This window comes from Amborella trichopoda, chromosome 4 (assembly GCF_054954075.1).
Source record: "Amborella trichopoda isolate Santa Cruz 75 chromosome 4, AtrichopodaSantaCruz75HAP2 v2.0, whole genome shotgun sequence".
Taxonomy (NCBI): domain Eukaryota; kingdom Viridiplantae; phylum Streptophyta; class Magnoliopsida; order Amborellales; family Amborellaceae; genus Amborella; species Amborella trichopoda.
This window is the reverse complement of record NC_142339.1, coordinates 14,388,919-14,406,179: the sequence shown is the minus strand read 5'-3', so window position 1 is coordinate 14,406,179 and position 17,261 is coordinate 14,388,919. Positions and strand designations below refer to the sequence as shown.

The window sequence follows — 17,261 nt, the reverse complement described above, 5'->3', positions numbered from 1 at the left end:
CAGTTACGGGGTAGTATGCAACGAGGACGTTTGAATTCTCCATTTCCTTTCCTTTCCTGCTCTTCTCTTCAAGCTGCTGTATTCAGTTTTCCTTAGTGCTTTAGGAGGATTACCTTGCCATATTTATAGGAAAAAACTGAATTTTTAATGCTACACATAGTTTTCATGCTTCTCCAAACTTAGTTGGTGCCAATAATTTGGTTATCCAAACTTGGTTGGCATCAATAATTGACTCTCCATTTGATCTGTGGAAATGTTTCCAAGTATCTTTCTTGGGATTATTTTAGTTATGATTTCAAGAATGAGATCATTTCCATCGTGGTTTATGTTAAAAATAAAAATTAAAAAATTTAAATTGTTTCCAATTTAATGTTTACGGTTTCAAGAAAACTTCATGAATTTAAATGGAAAAATTTTCTTTTACTCTTGCGAGATATTTGGTTTAAGAATTCAAATTTAAATTGGGAACGATTTGCCTCGTAACTCCTTTTCATGCCGGACTCTAGGAACAAATATACAATGAAAATATGTTTTTTTTTTTTCTTTTTTTTGGTGGCAAGTAATGAACATATTTTCTTATCAATTTGAAAATATCAGATTGAAAGTTCTTGTTCTCTCTCTACTGATCTCCCTCTATAATTTGCAGTTCTTAGCTTTTATAATTAAACATTACGTTTCCAATTTTTTAATTTGCATTTCTTAGCTTTTACAATTATTAATAATTTGTATTTTTTAGGTTTTAGGGTGAACCGATAGGTTTAGATAATTTTTTACAATATACATATTTTTTGGGTTGAAATCATAATTTGTTTTTTGACAACTAATTTGTTCAAGTGGTGATGATCCATGTAAAAGTTTTCCAATGCTTGATTTGTAATCTTTGGGGAATTATGAGGTGAGGCTTTACTTATTTTGAGAGGGCTACAGCCCAATCAAACCATTTTCCATTTTTAAAACATAAGAAAAATCCAATATCATTAGAAATCAACTTTCAGAAAGTAATTAGGACATGTATAAATCTTGATTTAGCGATAGTTCAATCTTAAATCTATTTTCCTACATGTCCCTAATCCCTATCGTGTATCTTATCATCTCTTTAACATTACAATTCCCTGGCAGCTATCGATCAAAAGTGGAGACACCGCTTTCTCTATCTCAATCTCAACAACGAGAAATTATCTCCCTCTTCCTTCAAACGCTAATTAATGTTTGAAGAGAGAAAGAAAGGAAGCCTCTCTCTCTTTTATCTCATCAACTAAACCAAATCTACATATTAGGAAAGAAGAAAAGGAAACCCCTCCCTCTCTTTTGTCAAGATATAGACGCAGCTCCTCGTCTTATTACTTTCTTCCTTTTTAAGACAATCCTTGTCATTTTTTTATTCTTCTATCTTTTTAATCCCATCTCTCCTTATTTTTCTCTCTTCCTTTTTAAGAGCGCATTAGAAACCTCTCTCATTATTTCAACTTTATTTAATTCTGTCTCTCCTATTTCAAAATCACCTTCCTCTTCCTTGTTCTCTCTTCTCAACTTTAATCAGTTCTCTCACCCCAGTTGAAGCTTTAACTGTATCAACTTTATTTGTACTTTGGCTCTTATCGCTCTCTGTTCTCTATTTCATCTCCCATCTCCAGTTGTTTCTTTCTTGTTCATTACAGTAGCCATGTCTTCTTCTTTTTTAAATATATTCATTATCACTAATTCACTGTTTCGATAAAATCAATTTTGATAATGAATTATCAGATATTTGGCGGTGTCCCTCATAAAATTATTTGTGATAAACTTATAGGTAGGTTTTACGTACAATTTTATCTTTTTAAAATATCTTTTTGCTTTATTCAAAGTACATTGCTGAAAAGTGCATGTTTTTAGCCAGAAGCAATTAAAAATAGCTAAAAAAACACTGAAAACAGTCTGTGATTAAATAATATTTGTAATACATCGTATGCATTGGACAACAAATATTTGTAATACATCGTGCTAAAGCATTAGCCTCTCTCCCTCTCTCTCTCTGCGCTCCTCCCATTAGTACTTCCAAGGGAAGAGAAGAAGAACCAAGGAGAAAAGCACAGGGAAGATTCAAAGCCATAACTTCTATCTCTCCCTCTTCAACATTATTGGTCTTGGACCACAGAGAAGAAGATTTATCCCTCTCTCAAGCCTCTCTCTTCATAGACAATCCCTCTTCCTCCCATCATTACCCATAGAGAGAAGAAGGTACAAAAAAACCCGAGGCTAGAGAGAGAAAATCCACAAAATGGACCATTCTACACTTGAACCAAAAGCAGACAGCACATGCTCCACCCCCTACACAAGTGCCCCTTCCTCTCCACCACGCCACCTCTCCTTCTCTGCCCTGCTAGCCCCACCCCTTCTTCTTCACATGCGATTAGTTGAAACCCTCCACACAACAATTAGTTATAAGGGAAACGAGTGAGCGAGAGCTTCTAATCTCAACTCCATATTTATGGCCCCCTACCTCCGGCTTCTCTCTCTCTGTCTCTTTCTCCCTCTCAATCTCAACTCTCATATTTAACCCCCCCCCCCCCCCCCACTCTCTCTTCACATTGCAAACTTCTTGCCCTCCATTATTACTTGCACAACAAAAGACGAAGAAGAATATGAGAGAAGAAAAGCACATTAGGGAAAGGACCGTCTAATCCCAAAGCTCTCTCATTTATCTTATCCTCCTTCTCTCTCTCTCTACAACACTGCTCCCATTATTACTTGCAAGGGAAGAAGAACAATAAAGGAGAAAAGCACAGAGGAGATTGAAAGCCATAACTTCCATCTTTCTCTCTTCACCATTATTGGTCTTCGACCAAAGAGAAGAAGATTTATCCCTCTTGCTCAACCCCCTCTCTTGGCAATCCTCTTCCTCACATCATTACCCACACAGAAAGAAGCTAAAAAAACCAGAGTTTAGAGAGAGAAAATCCACAAAATGAATCATTAAACCCTTGAACCAGAATTAGATGGCCCCTATTATCGGTTTTTCAAGAACCGAAAAACATATAAATTCGTATTTTCAAAATCCGAAAATTATTACTGTTCGGTTTTTCAAAAACCAAAAGCTTTAAACATCTCAGTTTTTGAAAAATCGAAAGTGGGCAGCTCCATCTTTTTTTATAAAAAAAGGTGTTATGAAGTTGAAAAAATGGGTATAGATGTATTAATGTAAAGTTGGAGTTAATTCTGTAATAACGCTAAATATAATGGATATATACGTTATTTTCCCTAAAAAAATATCATGTAGACTATATTAATTTGGATAATTGTTTGGTGTGGCCAAGCTCACACTTGTTACTATGGGGGCTGGAGATCTACACTGTCCACCAAGACCAGGTCCCTTGAGTAATGGTCCTTCAAAGAAAAAGTAAAATCAACGGTTCAAATATTTTCTCCAAAAAAATATCATTTCTAGTTTTTAAAATATAATTATTTTTACATATTAATAATCTCCATGTTAAAGATTATATATTTCTTAAAAATTAGGATCAAATACTATTTTGATAATAAAGTATTAAGGGGCCTACATTTCTACATGTGACTCCGTGGCCAGTATGCTAACCGCATCTTATTAATTTTGGATAAGATATTCTACTAATGATAAGATTAATTGTCATCCAAGCTGACCTTGCAATTACGACTATATCCTGACAATATTGTACATATGTACATGATTATATGCATGACTTCCCATGGTGCAAACCAGTGGTTTAAACAACGGATCGGTGCCCGAGATCAAGCACCTAAAAAACCCATCCGGATCGGTGAATCGGCGATCCGGATGGGGAACTGGCCGAATCGATCGAATTAAGCCTTAAAAGAAAATCCAAAAAAATTATTAAAATTCATTATAAATGTTGGTTTTTAGGAATCCAATAAGAAATGGGGGTATTACATTATTAACTTTCATTTTTTTCATCAATATGCCAATATTTAGATGTTCTTTCCCCGTATGAACTTATGTTAACCATTATATTTACATCAGACAAAAGAAAAATCATAGAATTATCATTGATGAAATATATAATCATACATAGACTAAAATAAGGAATTGATTAAATCGATGAAAAAATGGCCAGAAAAATCTCGAATTGGAAGGAAAATCCTAATCCGATAAAAAGAAACCCAAATTATTACAATCTAACTAACTATAATCCAAAATTATTACAACCTAACTAACTGTAATATTATATATTGAAATTGAAATTGTTGGTTTACATTTTATAGTTATTTTATTATACAAATAATAACAAATCCAAAATATCGTATAATATCATCTAATTTAAAATGTATTATTGATAACTATAAGAAAAATAGTACATTACATAATTTATAATGCAAATAAATTAAAATAAATAAAATGAAAGATTTGGTTATCAATGTAGAAATAAATTCTAAAGTGGTATGATGTAGTGTTATTTTTCTCTCTTAAAATATCCTCTAAACTAATGTTTTTTAATATTCAATAAACTAGAATTAGTATTATTTTTTGTTTTTTTAATATCCTATGAGCTAGTACTAATTTTAATCTCAATTAACTACTTAATTAATTATTAATCATATAATGAAATAATCCCGTGAGATAATAGCCTAACAGAGTTTTTATGTTTTATTTGGGTAGGTAAATTTAAATTGTTTTGGTGAAAGATAGGGGTGGTGAGCACCCAATTATTAGTTTTAATAACTTTTCTTTTTTATCATATAACTTAATTACTTACATTGGGCGTACACCGTTGGGCGAACACCCTTAGGCACACCATCATTGTAGCGTATGTAAAAGGCAAATATGTTAATTTAAAACGTCAAGTGTTAGTAAAAGATAAAGGTGTATATATAAGAACTGTCCCACATCGAAGAGATGTGGAATGAAGAGACCCTTCAAAAGAAGCAACCCAATGAATTATGTTAGTTGATGGTGTGAAAAGGGCCAAGTGTAAGTGGGGCCATGTATGGAACACGCTGACGTAAGCAATAGTGGGGCCATGTAATTTACCTTTTTAATAGAAAAACTAAAAAACAAAATAAAAATAAAAGTCGTAAATCAGGGCAATCATGGTGTCACAAGGGCGATTCACTATAGCGATTCGCCGATTTACTATAGCGAGTCGTCAATTTTTTCTGAAAATTGCCATTTCCATTTCAACTCTAGAATCATCTGGTTTCCGGTATTTCATGGGAATCTGCACGGGATGTCCGATTCCCGAGTCAACCGGGGCGATTCCTGGTCGACACGCCGTTTTTTTAATCCTTAGTGCAAACTCTACAAACGTGTTTTGTGTACAAGAACAATTACAATACAACACAAATTTGATGCTTTGTTAATTATGAAATAATATGGTTTCCCTATAAAGAGCGGGTAAGCCCAATATAAAGTTCTCAATAATGTGAGTAATTTGCCATTGGTAGTACTTGGCAATGTGTTGAATTCCCTTAGGGCAACTCTCAGGCACAATAAAGGAAGTATAGAAGGGCTATATGTAGCAACTACAAAACGATTTAAATAAATAATGTAGATTATTACTCTTAACCATTATCTTTCTTTGAGTTTTACAATCGTTATTCACATGTAACATATATTTCTCTCTCAAAATAAATAGGGGACTGGAATGTGTTTCTGAATATTCTAACTGAGTTTGTTTTGAGATCTACGGCTGCATTGCCATTCTGATACATGATGCAGCATAGAGGGTGGATAGACAAGATCAAAGGGAAAATAGGGCTGGAAATTCAATAAATTCAATTAAAATGAAGCTCAAGAGGCTTCAGGCTTCAATGGAAAGAAGTCTCTCTAAAGTATTAAAATCAGCTAAACTACTCTGTAATCTCTTAACAAAGTTTTAAATAGCTACTCTTTTGCACCCTAAATTACAATAAAATCCCAAACTATCCCTACTAATTAATAAATTCCAAACAATTCTCAAAAACTCCATATCATCCTTAAACAATATAAAAAATTTCAGAAATGCCCCTGTGAATAGTATCCATGAACAACATGCGTGAACAGTACCTTTGAAGTACTAATGAATACTGAAAAATAAATAAAATAAAAATTATGTGTTAGAGATGTCATCAATAGGACCGCATCAATCCCGTTGGTTAGAAGAACTCGCCCTCGAGTTCTGGTGATATATTCCATCCACCTGTCAGGATTTACCCTTTGAAACTCCATCTATGAAATCCATGGATCATCTAGGGCAGATTTATCTTTCCAGTGCACAAGATACTGCGTAAATGATCCATGCCTCGTGGTAATATACAAACACCTTGGCCTTGAATTCTGGCAACTGGTCTTACCCATCAGTCCCTATCGCTTTGTTGTGCCCACCATGATAATCATATAGATGTGCAATGTTAAAAATTGGCAAAATATCATAACCTGCTAAAAGCTCTGGTTTGTATGCATTCTCTCCCAATCTCTTAAGGACGCGACAAGGTCCAATGCACCTAATCTTCAGCTTATGGTACTGTCTTTGAGGAAATCCCCCCTTTCGTAGGTAGTCCATAACTAAATCACCTCATTAAACTCTTTTCAGTGCCTATGGCAATCACTATTTGTAATGCGTTGTGTTCCTCTTAATCTTGTAGTCATCTCCTATTGGATGTCTGGAATGTATTCCTCTTAAGCCTCTGCAGAATTGCTAACTCGCTCCATATCAGGCAAATTCACCAGATCTCATACTTGTTTGTGTTCCTGCCGTAAACTACTTCAAAAGGAGATCTCCTCGTGGTTCTATTTTTAGCATTGTTATACACAAACTGAGCATGAGAAGAACAAATCCCTCTGTTGTGGTCGTTCTCTTTGTGAAACAGCGCAAAAGATTGCCCAAACTCTTGTTAATTATCTCTATTTGACCATCTATTTGAGGATGGTGTACACTGCTGAACTACAGTTTTGTCCTCCATAAGTGGCTTATAAAACGTGCAGTTTTTGGAACACCATGAAGCCAAACATCTTTGAAATATAGATTGGGTGCCTGCATAACGTCCCTAGTGTTTTGGCATATGCTATGTGCATCTTGTGCAAAAAATATTAGGCTCAGCCATGGCTTGTAAACAACCTTGGTTTTAGCTAGTGTAGGTTGAATCACTAAGAGCTTGCTAACATTGGGGTATGTGTTTTCTTCACCTCCCTCGATATCAGCATCACTCCCTTCATCGGTGTGCACGTTTTTCTCCCCATTACTTTCCGTAGATTTCCCTTGCAAGTGGATGCCAGCTTGGCGCTTCGGGCAATCATAAGACCTATGTGCCGGCTCACCACGCTTAAACCATGTTCCTGATTTAACGTTGTTTGGGGACTGTTGTACTAGTCAGCATTGGTCAGTTTGGTCCTTAAATCGACCCCCTTCCACACCATGGGACTGGTTACACCTTGACGTCAATACCTCTTTGGACTTTGTTGTGGCTAGTTGCTTATTTACAAGCACTTGGGCCCAGATCTGTTACCTTGGTCTCAGTCTTCAAAGCGAGTTAATAAGCTTGATCCAAAATAAAAATCTGATGCAGGGACTACTCGTCTTATATTGCAACACGTAGCCCACTGGTATATCTTGCAATCAGCTTGTTAGCCGTCTCTCGAATATCATTCCGATTCAATAACTGATAGAAGGTTTCCATATAATCCTGTATTGCACCATCTTTCCGCCGTAATCGATGGAGTGTTGGTAAAGATCTTGCATAAAATTTGTGGAAGAAATTTTCCTTTCAAATGCCTTTTCATCGGCTCCCTACTTCAGGGCCTTTTACTTTCCTTTTCTTGTGTGATCAACTTGTATTTGATGCAATGACGACAAAGCATGACCTTTGAACCTAGTACCAATAAATCATATTGTAATCGATGGAGTGTTGGTAAAGATCTTGCATAAAATTGTGGAAGAAATTTTCCCTTTAAATGCCTTTTCAACTTCTCCCTACTTCAGGGCCTTTTACTTTTCTTTTCTTGTGTGATTAACTTATATTTGATGCCATCACAACAAAGCATGACCTTTTAACCTAGTACCAATAATCTTTTTATGCTCTTCCATATCATTCTATTGGAAAAATTTGTTGTGACACTTTCAAGCCAGTCAAGGAAGTCATTTGACTGTAGTCTCCCGCTAAAATCAGGAACATCAACCCTAATACTTTGTTCAGAGCCTTCAAGTGCTTGAACCTACCGATCCTCAAATGGTATAGGGTGTCTTGCCAGTAACCTATATGATCCAAGACTATCTCTGTCTGAAGCATCCTCTAAATTCAGATTTGGTCTACATCTTAAACATTGGGGACGCAAGTGATCACCTTTGCTCACCCCTTTGTTGGCACAATTCTGGGTGATGTCTCTGAACTGGCGCACCTCGGAAGCCACTGTGTCAAATCTCTGAAGAATACCCTCCAAAGCTGCCATCATGGGTCTAACTCCGGTGTCTCGACCGCGAAATCCTCTCACATGGTCACTTCCTCGCAACTCTTGTGCAGCCATCCTCGTGTTTCCAAAGAAACTGAATGCCACGGTGATGGAGGGAAAAAATGTTCTTATTTTTTTAATTTTGTTCAACTTTAAAGGATGTATGTTATAGTTTGTTTTCAGGGCTTATTTCTAGGGTTTTTAGTTGTTTTTAGGGATTCTAGGGTTTTTATAGTTTGTTTATTTATTTCATTAGTACTATTCACAAGTACTATTCACAAGTACTATTCACGACTACTATTCACAAGTACTATTCATAGGAATAAAACTATCATTATGAAATTTATACTTAAGTTAGGACCTTTTGGGTAATAGCTAATTGTATGGATAAATATTGTCCAAAATAATAAATTTTCAATATAAATAAGGGCATGGATGGGCCGGAGAGTCATGTTTATCTAAAATTGCTGGTGTCAGGGTACTTCTTGTTGATATTTCTATGTTTCTTCGAGTTTTTCTACATCAAGTATCAAAGGCCATGATCTTCATAGAAGTTATTATAGTAAGTATGGAAGTTACTGTAGCAATACACATATGGAGTTACTGTAGAACCACTTTCTTTGGTGCCCTAGGTCAATAACAAAGAGGGAAAGTTATAGTGGGGTCTAGGGTTTATTGATTTTGGCTAAGGTTTTCCCAAAACAACATAGATCTTGCGGATTTCAGCATTTTTCGTTGATTATTTGCCTAGGATTTGTGATTTTGGCAAACCCATGGCCGTAAAAAGGGGTTTTAAAATGCGGATTTTCGTAGATCCACTCTGTGATCCCATAGATGACAGAATTGAGGAACTTGAGAGGTAAGTACAACAGCTAGTGTGGTAATTCGCGAGCCTCAATAAGGGGCAAAACGATGATCTTTTAGCCCAAGAGGATCTTGAGTACAATCCTTTTCACTTTTGCTCTCCGCGTGTGGAGTCGAGTGATTAGGACAACGACTAGATACCTTGACGGTTCATCACTCTAGGATTTTCAATTTAAAGGATGATATTTTTTTTTGACACAGATTGCATAAAAAATCAGTAAGCTGTAGATTGGGATTCACCACCAATCTTCGATATATACTCAGATGAACAACAAGATCGTTTAGGAGATCCGATCTATGATAAGTATCACGATGATGGTGAAGATATTTTGGAAGAGGGTGAAGTTGTTGGTTTAATTGCTGATATCAAAGATGCACTCGTGGTATGTCCTAGAGCTGAGCCTGAGCAAATTCAGCAGGGTTACATGGCTGAAGTGATGCAATTTCAACAAGTTTATGTGATTAAAAATATTCTATCGGCATACAGTGACCTTTCCTCGAGGGTTTCTTTGTTTCAATGCATAATCTTCGTGTTTTTATCAGTGTTGTAATCCGTAAGTCCCAGGTTCATGTTTACAATATTCGAGTTGAAGAATGTTGTCGAGTTAACGTCAATTTCATTTTGGCGCACTTCAAAACTTGAGGACGTATTCTCTCCAACCAAAGGAGAATGATAGAGGAGGGAAAAAATATTCTTATTCTTTATTTTTGTTCAACTTTAAAGGATGTATATTATAGTTTGCTTTTAGGGCTTATTTTTAGGATTTTTAGTTTTTTAAGGGATTCTAGGGTTTTTATAATTTTTTTATTTATTTCATGAGAAACGTTTATTCATGAATACTGTTCATGGGTACTATTCACAGGTGTAAAACTATCGTTATGAAATTTATACTTAAGTTAGGACCTTTTGGTTAAAAGTTAATTGTATGAACAAATATTATCCAAAACAATAAATTTTCAATATAAATTAGGGCATTGATGGGCTGGAGAGTTATTCATGTATTCCTCTTTAAGAAAAGAAAGATTTTGTCTTGTAAAAGAAGCCTAAGACTTGAGCCTTAGGTGGAAGAAAGGCTTAGGGTTTCTCCAAAATTGCTTGTGTCAAGTTGCTTCTTGCTGATTTTTCTATGTTTCTTTGAGTTTTCCTGCATCACATAGTGTGTGGAGAAAATCAATTGGCTCTGAGTTGATGAAGCACAAAGTGTGGATGGACAAGATCGAAGAGAAACTAGGATTTGAAATTCAATAGATTCAATAAAAGCAAAGCTCAAAAGGCTTCAATGCAAAAAACTCTCTCTACAATGATAACATCAGCAACTACTTGCTAACCTCTTTACAAAGTTTTAAATAGCTACTCTTTTAAACCCTAAGTTATAATAAAACACCAAACTACTCTTACTAATTAATAAATTCCGAACAATTCTCAAAAACTCCATAACACCCCTAAACAATATTTAAAATTTCAGAAATACCCCTATGAACACTAATTCATGAACAATAACCTTGAACAGTACTCGTGAATGGTAAAAAAATAAAATAAAAAAATCATGTGCTGGAGTTGACATTTGCAGGACTGCATCGATACATATCTAAAACTACAGAAGTTTTAATGTAGTCTTAATTTCTTTCTCTTGATTGAAGTTGTATGAATGTAGGTGAAGAAGACTTGGTTGTTTTACTGAAATGTTCTTGACCCTACTTCCCTTTCTTGCAGTTGGTGTGCAATGCCCATACAATTTGTGACAGTGAACTGAGACCCTTGGGAACAGGGATATATCCTGTGATTTCTATCATAAACCATAGGTAATGATAACATTTGTTGTTTGACGATTGATCCATATTAGAGGATAATATCTTTCTTTAGCTTTATAACCTCTTTTCGTGATTCTTTTATTTTTCTTGTTTCATTCAATAAAGCCATTGTTACCTTATTGGATATAGTTTTCTTGGCTGAATTACTTGGAGTTGCAGCTGCACCAAACTCGGGACTTCTATTTGAAGGAAAGTTAGCAGTAATTCGTGCTATGGAAGCTATACCTAAAGGTGCTGAGGTATGAGACTTTACGCATTTACTTTTATATGTTTGCATACCTTTAGTTTAGTGCATTATGTGCTGTATTATTTAACTGCTCTAGTTACTCTTTGCCTAACTTTTTCATTTATAATTGTCTCCTATGGTCCTGATAAGTTACATTGAAATTGCTGGAAGCACTGAGACTCGGAGGAAGGCTCTCAAAGAGCAATACCTCTTCAATTGCACGTGTTTACGTTGCATTAAAGTGGTATAATTTTACCGTTCTTGTTGCTTGCACACTTTTATGGAAGTATACCATGATAAATGCAGCATGCAAGCGATACGCTGTATGTTACCTCAACTATTCATTGTCAAGATCTCCGCTGCTTGAAAGAGTAGAAGTTCATCTCTACAATTTGTTGTTTACAATGGATGGTTGTCAAGATGCTGAATGTAACCTCAACCATCCATTGTCAAGATGAACTGTACAATGCGCTGTCCTGAAAATTTTTCTGATTCATGGATGGATGCAAATGACTTGTGGCTTCAATATTGAAGGGCTCTGATGAAGACTTGAAAGAGAGTGCCCTTTTGGAAGGTTTTAGATGCATAAATGACCAGTGTGATGGTTTTCTGCTACCAAATCCTGGTAGGTAATAGAAATGACTTATTAAAATGCTAAGCACCTTCATTAAATATGGCTAACCTCTTTTTCCCATGGTTGACATCTAGAACTTTTCCTGGTTATGTTATGATCCAGTGCAGATGGTAAGAATTTTACTTGTCAACGTTGTGGACTTCTTAGGAATGAGTGCAAGACAAGAAAGAGGAAAGAAGAAGTGGGAGAGAAACTAGATTATGCTTCTAAATTCGTCTCCTCTTGAAGTATCCTTTTTGAAAGTTAATAGATTTATTAATCTCATTAATATAAGATACTACTATAACTTCCCATATTCTTTTTACGCTGAACTATCTGTTGCGATCTTCCAATTGATAAAATTGTTTGTTATTGTATTTGATAAGTATATCCTCCTGCTATATATATATACAAACACACATGCACACACATACAGTGTTTCACTCGATAAAAGTCATTGTGTCTGGAACTTTGAGTGATGAGAATGAAAGCCAATATCATGCACTGGAATGTTGACCCCTTGACTAAATCAGAGTATTCTGAAGCTTGCAATTTGCATAGGATCATTGATCAACAACAAATGGAACTATACCATGCACTCTCAATTGGTTTGATGCGAACTCGGGAGACCCTTGTAATGGTACCAGTCCTTTATTGGTTATTCCTTTCATATCTTTTCATCAGTTATTAAGCTGTTAATATAATTTAACTATGAATTAAGCATAGTTCCAAATGGCAATGGCTTAGCTTCATTCATAAAAACATGGTCAATATCCAACTGACAGCTACAACATAAAAGTATATTGATTTCTTGTACCTATAAACGAAAGAGAAGCTGGTCATTACTCCCTTGTTTGATTTATTTTATTGTCATTCTTGATTCTTGAATCAGTAGTTAGTTATCAAAGAGAAAGAACTTATTTTTATAAATACTCATTTTTATTAATTCTTACAACTCATTTTAATTACTCATTGATTTATCATTTTTTGTATTATTCTCATTCTTGTTAGTGTGACGTAACCTTTTATTTTCTTGTTAGACTTAATAACTTACGTTAATTTTGATATGCCCACCGATATTGATGGAGCTAAAGGACTGAGAAGAAGCATTAAGATATTGCCAATTAACTATTCCTGTTTACCAAAGTATGTGAAGCTATGAAATTTCCTATGAATATTGTTGCTTATGAGTTTGACAAAGACTGCATGGTGATTTCATGGAATGGATTGGGCTTGCTCTATTATATCCTAACAAGAACGATTCTATTCCGTAATTTTAGGAAAGGGGTACCTTTCTATGTGGCACCACCCACATATAAAAACATATGTGACTTCTATTTTTAGCCATCCAATTCAAATTGCCCGGTGGGATAGCTTCACAACATCACACCTAATGTGGCTAGTTTTAGGGTTTTTTTTTTGTCTTTTTTCTTGCAAATCATTTTGAGATAATATTGTGGAGTTTCTCCTTCTCACTAGGGCACACGAAATAAAATGAGGAAAATATTTTCGACTATAAACAATGCCTATAACTTATTGGGGCATTTTGGTCATTTTCTATTATCGAAATATTTTTATATTATTGTTATTACGTGCTCCTCAGTGAGGAGGGGAATGCTGCAAATTTTATCTTAAAATGATAATATAAAAAAGATTAAAAATCCAAATACTCTGAGCCATCTGATCATGATTAAACAATCAAAGATAACTTCTGACATTATGGCTGATGCTCTTCTGACCATTCATTCGGATTGGATGGCTGAGAATTGAACCCACATAGAAAGGCTTACCTTTGGAAAAGGGGGCTGTAGTTTACTCCTCCTTTCTTAGTAACTGAATCATTACCCATCGTGTTAATACTTCTATTGTAAAAATTATAGTGTGAATTGCATGGTTGGATGCAATTACTAAATAAATAGGGGTAGACACTAACCCCTTTCAAAAACTCATTATGCTTCTTTGTGGGTTTATTTATAGTCTTGGTTAAAAGTTTGTTGCATAAGTAATGCTATCTTTTTAATTGCTAATTTCCTTGTTTTGTTTGATTGTAGGGGCATATCCAGAATTCCATCCTCTTTTAGGACTGCAATATTATACATGTGGGAAACTTGAATGGTTAGTTTTTCGTAGTTAGTCCATCTGGCCGAGTCTACATTGCTAATTTTGTTTGGAACTAACACTTTTGAGCCTAAAAAGGCAGAAATTCATGAAAAGCATCCAAGCTCAACTCAACCAAATCTCCATTTTTTTGAAGCAACCCAAAATGCCCAGATTTATCAATACTTCTCTATTTCGAGACACCTCCCAATTTGGGTAAAATAACAAAATGAAATGTAAATGTGTGTTCATTAGTTATATCAAGAACTTTCTTTGTGCATTTGTCTATACATGTGTGCTGGTAGCAAAGTTATCAAGACCGGGCCGAATCACCCGGTCTAACCAGTCGGAACACTGATTAGTGCCTTGACCGATCATGGCTAACACAAAAACCTTTTGGGTTTTGATTGATTTGATTTCCTAAATAAAGTTGATAAATGTTTTTGATATATTTCATATTTTTGAACTAATATTCTTAATTTTCTTATGCCGAGATGAGAATGTTGAGATGGATGAGTGGCAAGATAAGAAAGAATAGAGTTCGGAATGAATATATTTGAGAGAACTTAGGGGTGGCTCCAATAGGCAACAAGATTAGGAAAAGTAGACTTAGGTGGACTGGGCATGTGCAGCGGATACCCAATCCAACATCGATCAGGAGGTGTGGTTTTGTTCAAGTGGAACACTCTAAAATGGTAAGGGAAAGGCCCAAAAGGACATGGATGGAAGTGGTGAGAATATGGGCATTTATAGTCATATTGAGGGTATGGCCTTTGATAGAGTCGAATGGCATAACAAGATTCATATAGCCGACCCCAAATGATTCGGATAAAGCTTTGATGATGATGGTTCTTAAGCTTCTTCTGCTTTTCTAAAATCTGGCCCAAACGGTCCAATCAGCAGTCAAATCAGTTTTGATTTGGACTACAGCCCTCACCGATTTGGTGGACTGCTCGATCTGATAACTATGGCTAGTATGGTCAATCGTTTATCAAATTGTGACACTTCCCCTATGGGAAATGCTATGGCTAGTAGTATGGTCAATCGTTGACCAAATTGTGACACTTCCCCTATGGGAAATGCTATGGCTAGTAGTATGGTCAATCGTTTACCAAATTGTGACACTTCCCCTATGGGAAGCACTGTTTTAATTCCTAAAATAACTCAATTAAGACTAATTTTATTTGATTTTAAGTTGGTCCAGTTAAAAATTTGGGCGTACATGTAACGCTTGTAGTATGTTACTAGTATGGTACGTATAATTCTGAGAGTCTGTAAACAATGGAAATGGTAGATATAATTCTCTGAGTCTGTAAACAATCAAAATGGTATAGATAATTCTCAAAGTCTGTAAACAATGGTAAGTGGAGATGACTGGTGCTTCCACACAAGTATGCGATTCTGTTCAAGAGGAAGAGCAATTAATCTTCACCATCCATCATTGGTTACGGATGGTAGAGATTATATGCAGTATTTTGTCTGATGAACATTTTCACGGATGTCTCCCTTTTTTAGATGGTGAGTTTTCTATTTCCATGTGATATAAATGACGAGCTCTGATAGACATTTTCATGTTTGCATTTGCACGCATGCGAGCGTCCTCATTTCCAGGTGAACTGGAATAAGTACAGTATTTCCCATTTCCATGTGATCTATGGTACATTAGGCCCATATGAAGGCCATTTGATTTTTCTGACTTGCTCTTACGGAAGCTTGGTCGAAAAGATTGAAAAAAAATTAGTCATTCACAACCACTGATTAAGGATTCCTCAAAAAGTTCAGGATTAGTATAGTAATCCTTTTCAGAATCAAGAAGCTTGATTTGGAAAGTTGAGAAATTATTTCCCATTTAGTAAGTTTGGGAAAATGGTGATTAGTGTACGTCTCTTTATCTGTAAGAAAAGGAAGGAACAAACTGTCCTATGAATCTGTCAAATGAACTTGCTATTTTTGGGTTGTAAAATATACACCTTTTGGGTTCCTAGTCATCTAATATCATGACAAACAGAGTTGAAGCAGAATGCATGTTTTGTGAATCATCAAAATGAGTCAATATATCACCAACTCTAATTTTTTTTGCAAATATTGTGCAAAAAGCTACCTTTCAAAAAAAATAAAAAGTTGTGCTAAAAGCTTATGAAAATGCTGATTACAGCTAGTTTATATGACTAGTTACATTTCTTTATAAGGTCACAGAAACATTCCTTTATTTCTTCCTCATACGTTTCATCATGTAAAGGTTTTTAGGGAAGACTCTGAATGCAGTGAAGTCCTTAACAAAGGCTGCGGATATACTTAAGGTTACCCATGGTGTAACTACCCCTCTAGTAAGAGATCTTATGTGCCTGCTGGAGGAAGCACGAGCTGAAACTGCTCATTTAAGCCACATCAGTGACTTTGAACCCTAACTCAGTGTAGATGAAAGCTATTAAGCATGTGACCTGACAAGGCTTTTTATCCGACAGTACCAATACACGTTCGTGCGGTGTAGTATGAACGACACAACAGATGTGGTTTATATATGCTGCCACCGTTATCTATTTCTCAGGACTGCTGTGTCTGAAGCCCATATCATGTCGTGTGTAATATGCTGATATACAGGTTATGAGAAATTGTTCTATTTATATTTCCAGGAAATTGTACTTTAATCAAATGAACTATTCAAGACCATAGTCAATTAGGTCATCACCATTCAACGAAATGTACCATAGTTGGGAGTAAGTGGGCATACCATGTGGTATGTCCTGTTTGTGTAGGTTTGACTTTCTTGCATGCTCATCTTGTTTATAGGATGGCGAAGGCGGAAATGCAGTATTGCCCATCTTTGAGTAGGAATGATTTTGATCTCTATGTACAAAATCTAAATAGTCTGTAGACAATCCTTTTTTTTTTTTGGAACTTTATGTCTATTGAATGACACTCTTACGACCACCTATTTTGAAATTTTAAAGGTAAGAATAATTGTGACCTCCATGTAGAGAAGATAAATAGTCTTTTTGTAGACAATCCCATAAATAAAAGCCCCCTACAACTTTCAAAGGCATTCTTTTCCATTGTTAGAACTTCTTTTTTGTTATTGTTATCTAACATGCTCATATTAGATGTGTGCATACCCCAAATTTTGTTGCAAAATAATTTATACAATAAAAAAATGAATACTATAACCTGATGGATCAAGGTCTCATGCTCAAGAGCCAACTTGTGATGGTAACTCAAGCCATACAGATCGTTTACCCCAATCGGATAGCGAGACG

The 17,261-nt window shown here is 35.4% G+C and overlaps 1 pseudogene across 1 annotated transcript; it reads left to right on the top strand.

Moving 5' to 3' along the window:
* The first annotated feature begins 9,229 nt into the window (after positions 1 to 9,229).
* Positions 9,230 to 16,842, top strand: LOC105420094 (histone-lysine N-methyltransferase ASHR1-like; annotated as a pseudogene). The gene is made up of 10 exons (XR_016053972.1): positions 9,230 to 9,254; positions 9,524 to 9,693; positions 10,968 to 11,062; positions 11,231 to 11,309; positions 11,436 to 11,541; positions 11,832 to 11,922; positions 12,039 to 12,145; positions 12,999 to 13,056; positions 13,962 to 14,025; positions 16,247 to 16,842. The product of XR_016053972.1 is annotated as a histone-lysine N-methyltransferase ASHR1-like (transcript).
* Positions 16,843 to 17,261: the final 419 nt, after the last annotated feature.